Source organism: Lichenostomus cassidix, chromosome 5 (genome assembly GCF_008360975.1).
Source record: "Lichenostomus cassidix isolate B80296 chromosome 5, HeHo_3.0, whole genome shotgun sequence".
Lineage (NCBI taxonomy): Eukaryota > Metazoa > Chordata > Aves > Passeriformes > Meliphagidae > Lichenostomus > Lichenostomus cassidix.
Genome location: NC_139486.1, coordinates 20,085,706 through 20,099,965, shown reverse-complemented (window position 1 = coordinate 20,099,965; position 14,260 = coordinate 20,085,706). Strand labels below are relative to the sequence as shown.

Sequence of the window (14,260 nt, the reverse complement as noted above, 5' to 3'; positions counted from 1 at the left end):
GACATGCTGTAGAGGATTCCAAAAGCTCCTCAGGGACCTTAGAGTTTCTAGTTAAAAAATATCACTGAAGAACAACTTCCCAAAACAAGCAAAACACTTCCTGGATGCTCTAGTACGTTCCAGTAAGTTTCATTAAGAAACAGTTAGTGACACAGACAAATAAGAAGGCTAACCTTGAAGTGATAAAAACATCTCATTCTGAATCAAAGACAACTTCATTATGAAAATGTGATCCAGACACAGTTCTTCTAGCTCAGTGAGACTGCACTTACAAAGGTGTGTTTATTTATTTATCAAGTTGTATATTTATGTGTACTTAATGTCAATAAATAAATACACATATATTAATGGGGGTATGCTCCCAAATTTTTTACTGATGGGGGCATGCAATCAATAAAGTTTGGAGACTAGTGCTCATATTTAGAACCTTAGAACAATCTCACTTCTGAACTAAGCAGACTATGGCTGGCAGTCAGCATTCAGAGTTCGATCTTTTTTTTAATAAAGGCATTTAGTTTTTACAAAGCTGAAATGTTTTCTAGCTTCTGTTACTCCAAGATTCTTTCTCCTTATATGTCAAGCAGTATATATCATAACACATGAAACTCAGTTGAAAAAAAGCAAAGTTCAAGTAAGAGCAAGGTCTAATGAGAAGCATGTCTGTGGGAAGAGAAACTCTGTGGGAAGAGTGAGGAAGAGGAGACTAGAACTATTTACAGTAAAGGGACAGAACAAGAATGTGTGGCTTATTATTCAAATAGAGATTCTCCTTTGAGCAGTGGATGGTATCTGAAGACTTTACTGTAGCTTTGGAGTCACTAGTGATTTGTATCAACTAGTATTGAGGTGCCAAACACATCTTTGTATCTAGAAGAGGTACTGTCTGTATGCTAATACAAATCTTTACGAATATTTTTTACCTAGAATTATGAGTGTCTTCTCTAAAAGCTGACACCATTACAAATTCAGAGGTGGTAACTGAGGTATTGTTTGCTCTCTGAAGTAGTGTCCAAAGAACCAAGCTGAATTCCAGCCAGAATAGAATCAAGGTCTCTTCTAGAATCTAGTGAGCTGTTACATCAGAATTAACACAGATGGGATAGCAATACAGCTATTAACTCACAGTGAGTCACAACTGCAGAGCTGTAGAAAATGTTCTATTTGCATTATTTGCTCAACTCTCCTCTACAGAGATGTAAAAGCATATAAGGAGCATATAAAGTCAGACCACTGGAATTTCAGGTTTAGGCAGACTCATTAATCAATCACCTTGTCTCAGTCTTAAGCAGCCACTTTTCCTTGCCAGGAATACTAAATCACCTACATCAATGTCCTTCCACTATGGACTTTATTCTGCTTCGCTGCTGTAGGATGGTACCACCATAGCTTTTTCCATTGAAGCCTTTACTAAACCATTATTCTATTGACAGAAAAAAACATCACAGGCTAAAATTTTCTTTATGCCTCTATTTAACACTTTCTTAAAATTTTCTTTTAATATATGTATTTCAAGCTAAGTTAGTAATTTAAACAGAAATAAGAACTTTCTTGTCTGAAAACAAGGACTACAGATATCAAAAATGGTACAATGAAAAAATAACCCAAATGTGAAAATCACAGAAAGTTGATCGAGTAAAGCAAAAGGTCTATCTGAAAGACATGGCTTCTGCCATGAAAATTAAAATGGGACATACCAATTACCAAAAATGCAGTTACTATTTTTTCTTTTCATTATTTTTAATGACTTGGTTAGCTGGTTTGAAAATTGTTTGGGAGTTTCAGGATGGTAACATTTTCTGATTAAAATTATCAAGTTATAAAAACAACATCCACAAATCTGCTGCAACCAGAAGGTTGCTGTGAAGATTAAAAACAAGTCATACAGTTGCTAGGTGAATCTATCCTCAAATTATTTTAGTATTGTTTAATGATTTAAACAATACTAAAACAACCCTAATAATTGCAAGCTACTCTCATCTTGTAACATCATTTGTGTAAATATCACTTCTTTTTCCACATTTAACATGATTAAGTTAAAGATGAAAAAATGATAAGAATGTAGCAGGAAAAGCCAGCATTGTTACTGTCTATGCCCTCCTCTTACATAAGTTAAGGAACATTGTCTTGTAACTGCACTTTAAACACAAAATCCAAACCTCAAACAATAAAAAATCCCTTTAGTCACTATAGATTCTGGACTATGTCTTTTATCTGCAGGCAAAAAGAGAGAAATTTTTGTAAGTGCAAAACAAACCTTCTTCTTGGCAATTTTTTTAGTATCATTAACTGTAGTAATAAAATATTAATTTAATTTCAGTAACAGAGAGAGCAGCTTCAAATTTCACCTTGCTTCTTATCAAAGACACGTAAGCGAAAGAGAATTGGTTAGCACACATACAACACATGGTATTTGAACAGTTAACCACTTGATTTGGTGTATGCTGCAATGCTTTTCTTTTGGCTATTATTTACTGTAACATCCATAAAAAGACTCCAGCTCTTCTTTCAGGCTATTATTAGGCTGGCATGACTTTACTACAATAACAGAAGTCTTTTTTCAGATATAACTATATAGAGTTTCTTATGAGGAAAAAAAAAAAGATTTTAAACCCTCAAAATAAAGATAATTGAGGAAATAATTGACATTTACTGAATTTAGAAATTATTCTGACACTAGAAACTCAAATAAAACACAAGTCATAGTAACATCCTGAATTTCTACCACTAAGCATTGTGTGATGATTACTAATGCATCTAAGGTGTTAAATGCCAATTACTTGATTCTACTTCAAGATTAAACTGTTATCAGGTATATAGGTATTGATTACTCATGCAGCAGTAACATTGCCAAACAGTGCTGGAATGCAGGCAATTTTTCTATTAGAAACAAATATCAAGAACAGACTTTAAAAAAAAAATCTAACATACAATGCTAGTGAATAAACACTTCATATTTTACTTGATAAATTTTGCTGAGAAGCCATCAAACTTCAACCCGAACAATCTAACAGCACATTTACACTACAATGAAATCCTTTACTTAAAGCTTCAAATAAGCTAGTTTGGGTACTAATGAGTAAGTAATTACTCCTTCTTCACATCCCACAGAAGCCAGTCCAAGCCCAGCTGACATGGTGCTAGCACCAAGCCCTCCAGTTCCACCAGATGTGGTCAGATCACATTTGCCAAAACGCATGCAGGTTTCTTTGCTCCCTGCCTCTGGTCATGCATTGCTCTTGCTTACTTTGTCCTGCTTTGGCAAAATGACAAACCTGGACCTCCACGAGGTCTTAGTTCATTACAATGAGAACAGTGTACTGGCAAAAACCAGATAGTCCTATGCGGCTAATATTGAGTAATACATGATTATAGAGGGGTCCAGTGAGAAGGAGACATGGAACAAGGGATGGAGAAAGTAGCACAGATGGACATGAGAAAAACAGAAATAAGAATTCAGCCTTTTGTGTGCAGTGATATTGAATGTCTCCATGAATGGGACACTGCAATTTGACCCACTAACTCATGATTATTTTGGATTTGTGTGTGTACCATTACACCTGTCTGTAACACATATCTATGCAAAGTAACCAAACAATGGATTTTTCTCCCACAGTTTTGATTAGAAAACCTATAAAATAACCTGGGAAGAAAAACAAAAATATCAGCATTATATACAAGAAAATATAGTAAGAAGTGTCTCAAAGCAAGGTCCTCAGAATAGCTGACACTTTAAACAGAAAATACAATTGAACATTGTTTTGTCACTGCATATAATACATAAGTGCTACAATTCTCTCCTGGAATGGAGAGACATTTCCTCCCTGGTAATGAATAAAATTTTCCAGGAGCACAGAGAAAGAAATAGAAACTTCATTTGTATTCATTTACCAAGTGCAAACTTGAAAAGATAATTTGTCATTTCTTGTTTTAGAAAATTATGTTGATATGTTTATGAGCATGGTAGCTATATAAAAATTATGGTATGGCATATGTAAATGACAAAACAGGAAATTGAATGCCACTTTCTTCAGTGAATTCTCTCTCTTAATATCCTAGGATTTTCTTTTTTTGATGTTTATAATCCCAACCATATTTATGCATATCAGCAAATTTCCTTTTGGCTACATCTGAAAGGCAGCTGCAGATCTTAATGCAAATATACACAGAACTGATCTTGGACCTATCAGCTAAGGAATGGTCAAATACTCAGGGTATCAAGGTTTTTGAAGCTAGTGCAGCTCATTTCAATTGAAGTAAGTGGGCAAACCAAAGGAGGCAAACAGCTGCAAGATAGAAAGCTTTTCTAGCCAAGGTCACTTGTTACTTGAGATGAGTAATTCTCCCAAGCTTAGAAGTGCATCTCTTAATTGGGCTGTTTGAAGATCAGAGCTAAACAATCCATTTGCAATGTTCACAGCACAGGAGAACAGATAATATAGGAAGCTCATATACCAGATTTCCAGATACTGGTCTGGAAATTAGTCTTCCCTGACAGTCTCAGAAAAAAAGGGATATTTTAGCAGCTCGGATGTCTTGTCACAAGAGTAAAGCACACAAAAAAGTTCTATCTCCATGGGATTCACTCCTTGATAAATGCTGTAAGAAAGCTTCTAATTCTACTAGATGACCCTATGTATTACTAGGATCCAAAGAGCTTCTAAGAAAACATTTACTTCAACTAGTCACACATACAGAGAGGCCAGTATGTCTCATTGAAACCAAATATAATATAACTAGAAATTATATAACACCCTATCTACCACACCTGCTATAGAGGAAGATGCAATAAACTGAGCTGGCAATTATGCAGAAAGCCATAATAACAGCACTTCAAATTTTCAGCTGTAGTTAAGCTTTGAGTTTATTCCTTGGTGGGACAATCCTGTTGTTGCGCTGTCTCATGGTAACTGATGACACACAGCTGAAATTTACCAACTCAGCTGGTAAACATTTTAACTTTCAGTGAATGGCACATTCCACTTACAATTTAAAAATCTACTTTGAAAATGTGCAAATATCTACAGTACACCACTTTAGTAAATTTTTCAAGGATTTTTTATCCATAGATTTTGAAGAAGAGATCCTATATGCCAAAGGAGAAGAGAATATTAAGAGGAAAATTATATATAGTACGGAATAGTATGCTATACTATAACTGAATAGCAGTATCAGACTTCTTTTTTTTCTTTCTCTTGTGCAGTAGAGTACGTGTCATTTTCAACAGACACTTGACTTTTTATTTCTGAGCAATAGAATTCTTGGAGACTGATCACAAAAATCCCCCAAATTTACACTGCTGTTTTCACTGAGTAAAAAGATAAGAGGGTATTAATCTCAAGATGGTGATTACATGGAGAAATGTATATCCAGTTTCAGCGGTATAATAAATGTACTATAAAAATTTTATTTGTAAAAAGATATTGCATATCTTATTACAAGGTTGCCAAGAGCTGCAAATAAATGATGTTTATTATTGAACTGCATATCCCATTCTCCGAACACTACCTAATTTCTACAGGTTGAGACATTCAAATACTTAGCAAAGAAATGGCAAAATGACTGTCAAAATCCCACAAAAATGCCACTGTAAATGGGAGAACACATTGAATATTCTACATACCTAATCCTTTACCTATTTACATTATAGTTTCATGTCTGTTTAATATCAACAATGCAAATGCAATGAACAAACTGAAGTTTGCAAAGTTGCTAAAATGTTTGATACATTTCTTTATACGAAGTCTCTTGCAGCACATTTCATAAACTATATTGACAAAAAGAAACTTGGAAAGTTCTCTCAATAGCTGGGGCATCATCTCCTAGGTTAGGAATGGAGAAGTATCGAGCAAATAGTAAATGTGCTTCCCTGGAAATGCCCCTGAAGGGTATAACTGTTATGAGACATAGTTTATAATGCACATTGATCTGCTCATGCCTCTTGAGAACAGAGAAAACAACAGAAAACTTGTCTCGTAATGTACATGCAATGTTGAAAATGCATACTGTTTACGTAAGGCTTTTATATCCTCTAGCAATCTTACAAAATGGCTAAATATCTCGTCCCTTGTGTCTTTGTATTACATAAGACAAAATACAATTACAACAAATTAAAGCTCCTGAGACTAAAAGTAAAGGTTTAAGCCTTAGCTCTAAAATATGTTTTGCACTGAGCAAATATGGTTCTAAATTTTCTTCAGGAAAGAAAAGAATAACCAAAATGAAAACTTGAGTTTCCTTTTCAGAAACTGGTTTTTACTTCTTACGCAGAGGTTTGTATGCTTTTCTGTGGATTCTATAATTTTACCCCTTTGTCTAGTAAAATTTTCCTTTGCTGCAACATTTGTTGCTGGCGTACTTCTTTCAAAAGTCCTTTTAATAGACATAAGGATCAGATTTCTTCTTCTGTAGGACAGTCTACAGGTTTAATAATGACAACAAAAAACATATCATAGATAACCTTCACTTTAAAAGTAATATTTAAAATTAATCATGCTGGTTTCTCTGACTCCTTCAAGCATCTTCTTCAGACCTACACTTTACACAAAGTATAATGTCACAGTGCAACACACAACTGTGCTTCTCCTCTACACACTTGATCCTCAAAGTTCACTTGTCCCACAGCACTAGCATGATCAGTAACAGATTTTTTTCCCACTTAATAAAAACTTCTGGTTTACTTTAAATGTCTGTCATTCTGCTGTCTTGAGGTGTATTTTATACACTAACAAACCCATTTGCTTGGGCTGAAGAACAACAGTATTAGAACTTCTTCTTGAATAAATTCCTTCTCTTGGATCTTGTTTGCTCTGCTAACACAGTGCAAACAAAGTCTTTAAAACAATTAAAAAAACCAGAGTTGTCTCTCATCGGACAAAAATTAAGAGCAAGGCTCAGGAAAAAGAATAATGTGAGATGCACAATTTGGAACCAGCGTACCCGTGCAACTTGTACACTGTGTACTTCAGTGTGGACATCGGATGAGAACAGAACACATGCAACAAATTTTAAGGTACAAGACACCTGATACTATTTTGTCTTGATCTGGAGTCATAAAATATTATTCATATTGGTTATTCAGATGGAGAAAGAAGCTACCCAACATCTGATTACCACACACTTCTTAGACAGCTCTGTAAAAATGCCCTGATAACAGCTGGTGTGTATACTAGCGAACTGACACTATGAGTACTGACATTTCTTCCTATCCCCAAAGCAGCACGGTTGCTGGATCTGTCCAATACTGTAATACTACTACTCAAGTAAGTTAGACTATTACAAGTTAGCAAATCATCATCAACTTGCAGTATTTAAATCCTAATGAACAAAAGATAATTATTTACAAATACTATATAGCAACAAATAGAATGCTCAAATTTAGTCGCACTGTATCAGTACATTACCATTTCAGAAAATAGGAAATGCTAATTTTGTGAACTAAAAGCATTTTATATTGCTATTCTGATGTTAACAACAGATTAGCACATGAAAAATGCATAATTGTGCAGCTGAATGGCCCCATAATCATACCATTGATTCTCAATTACATTAAGGATGGAAATTTTCATAATTTAGTAGTAATAACACTGACTGTATTGTAAATAATTATTTGGAAATCAAAATGCCTTCCAAGATAGTAAGCAAAATCTGTTGCTTACAGCAAGACAGCAAAATAATTACCTTTATTTAATCAGGTTATTTTAGTCATAGACTGAAGTGTTTTAAGATCATGTCAAAATAGGAGTATCAGTGTACAGTAAACACATTAGATTTTAAAATACAATCATTTTTGAAATAGCCAAAAAAGAAAACTTAGGAGGCTTTCAGTTTTTATTCCACTCATAATGCAATCTTCCACAATGTCAGAAGCCAGCCTGAAGATCTTACACTATATACATATTGTATATAAACTACATATATCAGCTAGAGTATTTTTGTACTTTCAGATTTGAAATGTTTTTGCAACAAGTTAGAAATGTTCCAACTGTAAAGGTCATATCTTAATCCTACTCTGTTGCTTATTTTCTAGCAGCATGTGTTTCACTGTAATATATGAAAAGCCCATAGTACAAACTCATTAAACCAGTGAGTGTACATAAGTCTTATTGACCAAGAATGAAGAATTAATATTTCTCCAGCTTTTACGAGAATAAGCATGTATATAGTAGAATATTTACATTCCACTCTTACTTAAGAAGCCACTTTAATAAAACATAGCCCAACATACTTATAATCCCTTTAATACACTTGAGAAGCATCAGCTCAATAGCCTTGGAAAAGGAAGTCCCTTCTTCCTCAGACCAAAGATGACATGAAGCTATGCAAAGCAGATTTCCTCCCAAGTTCCATGACACATCTCATGGCTTGATAGAAGTAAGGCATCTGAAAAACTAAGCTCTCTGCCAATTTAAATATGCTCCTGCTAAAAAATAAACCAGTTTGTAATATTCATTAAGAACTTGATATGGAAACTGTGGCTCACCAAATAACTATAAGAACATTGCATTATACTCAATAGTATCCTAACTTAATTCTGTCCTTTGAGCTGTTTCTTAATAGAAATGTGCTCCATGGATTTTAAGCATGTTGCATTAGAACCAAATTATCTCACTAGGATTTTTTCTTTTTACATAGTGTCTTGCAAGAAATGGTATACTGTCTGATCATTTGACTTTGCAAGTGGAAGCAGTTTTCCATACAGAAAACACTCAAGCATTATTTTCAGAAAATGCTGCTCCTATAGCTTCAAACTAATCAAGAAATTTGGCTGAGTCATCAACTATAATAAAACCAGGAAGACAAAGTTTTTCTCCCGGCAGCTAAGTATGTACAACATTGGTGCAGTATGTACATAGGCATGAAGTACATAAATATATATTTCAATGAATGTGTTTTCTTGGTTTTGCACTTAGTTTCTTTTTCTAGTGGTAGGTATCTCAATTTACCAGGTATATTAAAACAAAACAAAACACAGAATCCACTACAAAATCACTTAGAAGTGTTAGAATTGTGAAACAAAAATTAAGGTGATAAATTTTACATTTAAATATTTTCCACGAAACAGAGATTTACATACTGGCAGTATATAATGTTGCACAAAGGTACTGGTCAAATACTCAAGAATACGGCAAAATAAACATTTATATTAAAAAAAATAGTTCTCAGAGCAGAAAGGTAGTGTAGAATTAAGAAATCCAACTGAGAAACAGGAGACCAAGCTTTACCCTTAGTTCCTTCTTTTTTTTTTCATACATAACCAGGAGCAAGCACATTCTCTTTATGACTCAGATACTGTGTCTGTTTTAACAAGAAAATAAAACTTTACAGCAATGATGTTCACTAACAGGGCTAAACAACGTGCAACTGGAGTCCTTTAAAATAGGCACAAGTATCCAAATCATGTCCTTGACTACGTTATGACCTTATCCTAAAGACATAACAGATGCAGACAAGAAAAATACTGGGAGGCTCTCTCTGCCCACTATAAAGAATATTCAGAATAACCATTACCACTCATTACATGTGAATTTTTAAAATATTATATGTGAATTTCTTTTTAAATTACACAGAAGGACTTGTTATTTAGTAAAAACATTTAGTATCTCCTTGTTCTAATCACTCGCACTGTATGAACTATATCATTAATTTGCTTGTCTTGCTAGGCTTTAAAACATTTCTAAAGATTTTGCCTTTCAACTACAAAATATGTAAATCATTTAAAAGTACCAATCACAGTTTCCATTTTCTTAAACCAAAACCAAGAAGGAAACGAAAGATGTTAGATACAGACAGTTGTTCCCTTGAACATATTAATCAGAGAGAATATTCAACCTAGGCATTTGTCATATTTAAGCCACTAGAAGGAAAAATGTGCAAACAGATTAAATACCTCTTAATTTAAGATTTATATAGAAAAACACCAAAACCACCCAGATTTCCTTTTTTTCCAAGAATTCACTTACAATGTATATTCTGTAATTAAAATTATTTTGTTGTATAAAGTCAACATTAGGAATTGGTTTTACTGATGACTGAAGCTCTTCTCAAAGTGAGGAATTCTTTGGTAGTGACACAGCACTTAAACTTCATTTCTCCCAATACACAATATTATTAGCACTCACTTTAGGAAAAAATGGATTTTAAATAGCATGTCAGCAGAAAGGATATAAAAGCTACTGACATAACAATGATCTACACTGAAAAATATTCTATTACAGCCTGAAAAATTCTAGGGAAAGCCATTACACAAGCCCTGATTTTGAAATATATTCAATCTATGATATAACAATATGCAAGTTTTCAAATATTTTGTTTATTTCAAGAACTTTACTAAATCTTAGATAGTATTTTTTTCATTTCTGTTCAAATTTCCAACGTGATTCATCTGTATTTTAGACTAAAATGACTGACTATGGCAATAGGTGAGAGAACCATAGAGCCCTTGGTTCAGTTTCATTTCCTATAAGATAGCATATTATTTAATTAAACTGACATCAGATATTAAAGAGTTTCTTCAGGATGTCATTGTTACCTAAAGAAGACTGAGTGAGAGATAGCATGTTTCTGTCATACACTTCTCAGGAAAATATTAAATTCAAGTGTGAAAGTGCCTGTGTTGGAATGGTTTTTGGTTGGTTGGGGTTTTTTTAACTTAATATCTCTAAACTGGTGATATTAGTTTGGTATAGAAACAGCACATAACCTGAAAGAATGACAACACCTTTCATACTAATTCAAGGAGTCCTAATAAAATTGTACAGTTGATTACCAGAAACCACTGTTAAGCTATAATTGTGCTTATAAACAATCCTATGCCATTATTTCAACAGTTGTTAAAAACCCGAAAAACCCAGTAGTTCATAGAATATCAGCTATTTTAGCTTGGTTTAAAGAAAAAAGTCATAATTCACAAATGCAAGAAAATATTAAATAATACATTTTAGCTATTTAATATACACTGAAACCCCATCCCCCAGATTACTTTTGTTAATTTTTATTTAGTTTACAGTATGTGCAGGCAAACCAAGAAGTAAAACTAGTAAATTTAGTCTCTTGCTGTTAATGAGAACTACAAACTCAGCAATTTAATGTTTAGAGGACATATCATGCTTTCCAAACCATAAATCTGTACATAAGTTTCAGATAATCATCTAAAGTATGTGATTCAGAAAGAAAAAAGAAATCAAAGGAAGTCTTAAAAACATCTTAGCTACAGTCTGATCCCATCTCTTACCTTCTCTTTTTTGGAATGGCAGCCATATTTTTATGAGTGCATAAAAAGATAATGTCAAATGAAAATGGTTCCAGAAAAATACTAGATAATTATAGCAATGCATGTCCAGTCTGATATTTCCAGTTTTCCAATTTAAAAAACCACACAGCGTAAGATTTCCAAATGATTTGGGCTTAATTCCATTCTTCTAAGACTCTGAACGCAGGTTCATTTTGGCAAAGTTTAAAATAACTTAGCAGTCCTCCCTCCTCCTTCCCCCATCACATTAAAAAAACCAGACATTATTTAAAGGGCAAGAACACTATTAAGAAGAAATAAATTATTTTAATAGAAATGATCTTTCAACTTATGCATTTTGAAGTTCACTATGAAAACCAAGTATTATGGAGAGTTTCTCTGAAATCCTTCAGATTCCTTCTTGTATGTATACTTAAAAGGGTGCTCTCTCTACTTGATGCTCCCATTCACTGTTCAATAAAAGATGACCTGAAAATACCTTGTGGTGTTTCTTGTTGCCACAGAAAGGACTGTTGTTCATACAAAGGCAATATATGAGAAAAAGAAAATTAGTAAAAAAGAAACAAAGAAAGCTTAAAGGGTAGAATCAAGCTTAAAGTTGTCTTCAAAACAGTATATGTACTTTACTATTAAATGAAACACAATTGGTCATTATAGAAAGATTTTACAATATTTTGATTTTCACTGGTTCCTTGTTTCATGCTTTTTCTCCATTTAAGCAACAGATTGTTCAGTGTCAGTGTATTTGCACTGTCAGTGTATTTGCACTCAATGTATTACACTGTTTCTGTAATTTAAATTTTTATTCTTCCTGCTTTAGTGTTCCTGGCTCACACAAAAATTGGACTTACTGACTTTAAAGGAGAAAAAGCAGAAATATAATTTGAAAGATTAGGTTTTGTCAAAGCAAAGTTTTACCTAATTTTTAATCTACTTTAATATAACAGGCTCTTTTGAGTCTACATTTCCACAGCCATTAAATAACAAATAATCCTGACTGAACCTAACAGAAAAAAAAAGAGAAAATAAATTGATATCTTGCTTCAGGCACCACGTACCAAAATCTTTGTAAAATATACTTGTTTGCATCACAAGTGATGAAACTAGAAGGTAACTGTATGATTCACAGAGATGACACCCTCACTAAAATGAGCTAAACTGTAAGTCTTCCAAAATTTGATTTTTGCATGTCCAAATCTAAGACAATGCACAATGACAAATGCATGAGTGATAAACTTAGTGCATAAACAAAACACCACAGACTTGCCTGGTACAGGTTTGTGCTTGTGACAAAAGTATCTAACATTAGTCTATCATAGCTCAGGACTAGAATTGTTACCTTCTTAAGCTTAACTTAACAGTATAACCTATATCAGAGAAATTCTAAATATATAACAATTTAAGTGTGACTATAGAGTATTATCTCAGTAGACACTGAGAATTGGTACAGAATGTGTCCTGCGTCACCTAGGACTTTGTTTAAAACAGCATTTGCAGAATATTTTATCTTCAAGATAAATTAAATCAGTGTAAGGTCTGTAAATAGGAGCAATGCACCTGCTCTTCTTACATCACTACAGCCTTACTAACATTGTTCCATTAAAAAAGAGAAGATATGGCCTTGCCTAATACATCAGGTCATATTGAGTAAAAGAAATGTGTGCCACATCTTGGGTACAATTCCTGAAAATGGTATTAAAAAGATAATAAAAATAAAATCATTGTTACCTAAATTAATTTTTAAACAGATCTTAAGAACACCTTGGCATGCTCAGTGATTTGAGAATGCAAATGAAGCTTAGTTGAGAAACTGGAACATATGCATTCTATTTCCTCAGACCTTTGTCCATCTTGTTAACATATTGAATACCTAGTGCAATGCTACTGAAACAAATTTGATCGTGAGACCAAAATCACTTTAAGAGGAAAAACATAAGAAATGTTTATTCTTATTCAAATTGTTACTGACTGAAATATCCCACTGTATAGCACGCTAGGTAAACATCTCGTTAAGTAGTGAACTGTATCCAAAGTACAAACCTGAAACCAGAACTCATATCCTCTTCAGTTCTTCTGTATTTATAAATATTGCTAGACTTCTGAATTTCTAAACTCTCCAGCATGATACCCTTATCAAGAAGGGAAGACAACTGTAGCTGATCTTGAAGCAAAACCAGAACTACGAAACTTCTGCTACTCTGTAAACAACCCTGAAACACTGTGCATCACAACTGTATTTTCCTTCATTCTCTGTTCTCTGGTTCATGAATCTTTATGTTAACTTACTTGTATTTGTGAGGATTATAACACATGGACAGCCAGTTTATACCACCACAGTATCTCTGTGATAATGTTAACAGCTCTACAGAGATTCATAAGGAGGATTTGAAAGCCTACAGTACACTAGATATTTACAAGTGCTTTAGTAAAGGGAAAAGACAAAAAATTCATAGTTAAAAGCCTTAGTAGACCTATTTAAGCTTATAAAATTTCCTTAAATATGTTCATCAATAAAGCAGTTTAAATATGCATCCTACCTACTTTTGGTATGTCCACCATAAATCCCTATTTTTATTCCTTCTCCCAGAAACCCCCCATGAATAAACTATAATATCAGATCCACTGAAAGGAAATGAACAAATTAATTTCTTGAGAATACAATTTCTCTGTCTCACTTTCATAATTTTTTATTTATGTGAACTTAAATTAATGGAGTATTTTCAGACTGTATCAGGTACTACTCTGACAAGCGGTGTGTCTTGGAGGGGACAGTCAACCACACCCATGGACATTCATGAATATTCATGAATCTCATAAAATGCTCTATCTAAAATCATTCCAAATGCAGCAGAAAATATTTTCATCCATTTGATCAAATTTGGCTGAATATCCATTTTATTTAGCAATACTGTAAAGGGTACTTTGGTGTTTAAAAAAAAAAGTGAAGGGCTTGTTTAATCAATTAAATACATCCTACCCTCATTTGCTTTGTCCTTGCACTTGGGATTTGCC

General features: G+C 33.4%; 1 protein-coding gene across 9 annotated transcripts in view; it reads right to left on the bottom strand.

Annotated features, from left to right (window-relative positions):
• The window catches only part of CEP128 (centrosomal protein 128), a 119,378-nt gene that overhangs the window by 50,987 nt on the left and 54,131 nt on the right, over positions 1-14,260 (bottom strand). The gene's annotated exons all lie outside the window — the stretch shown is intronic.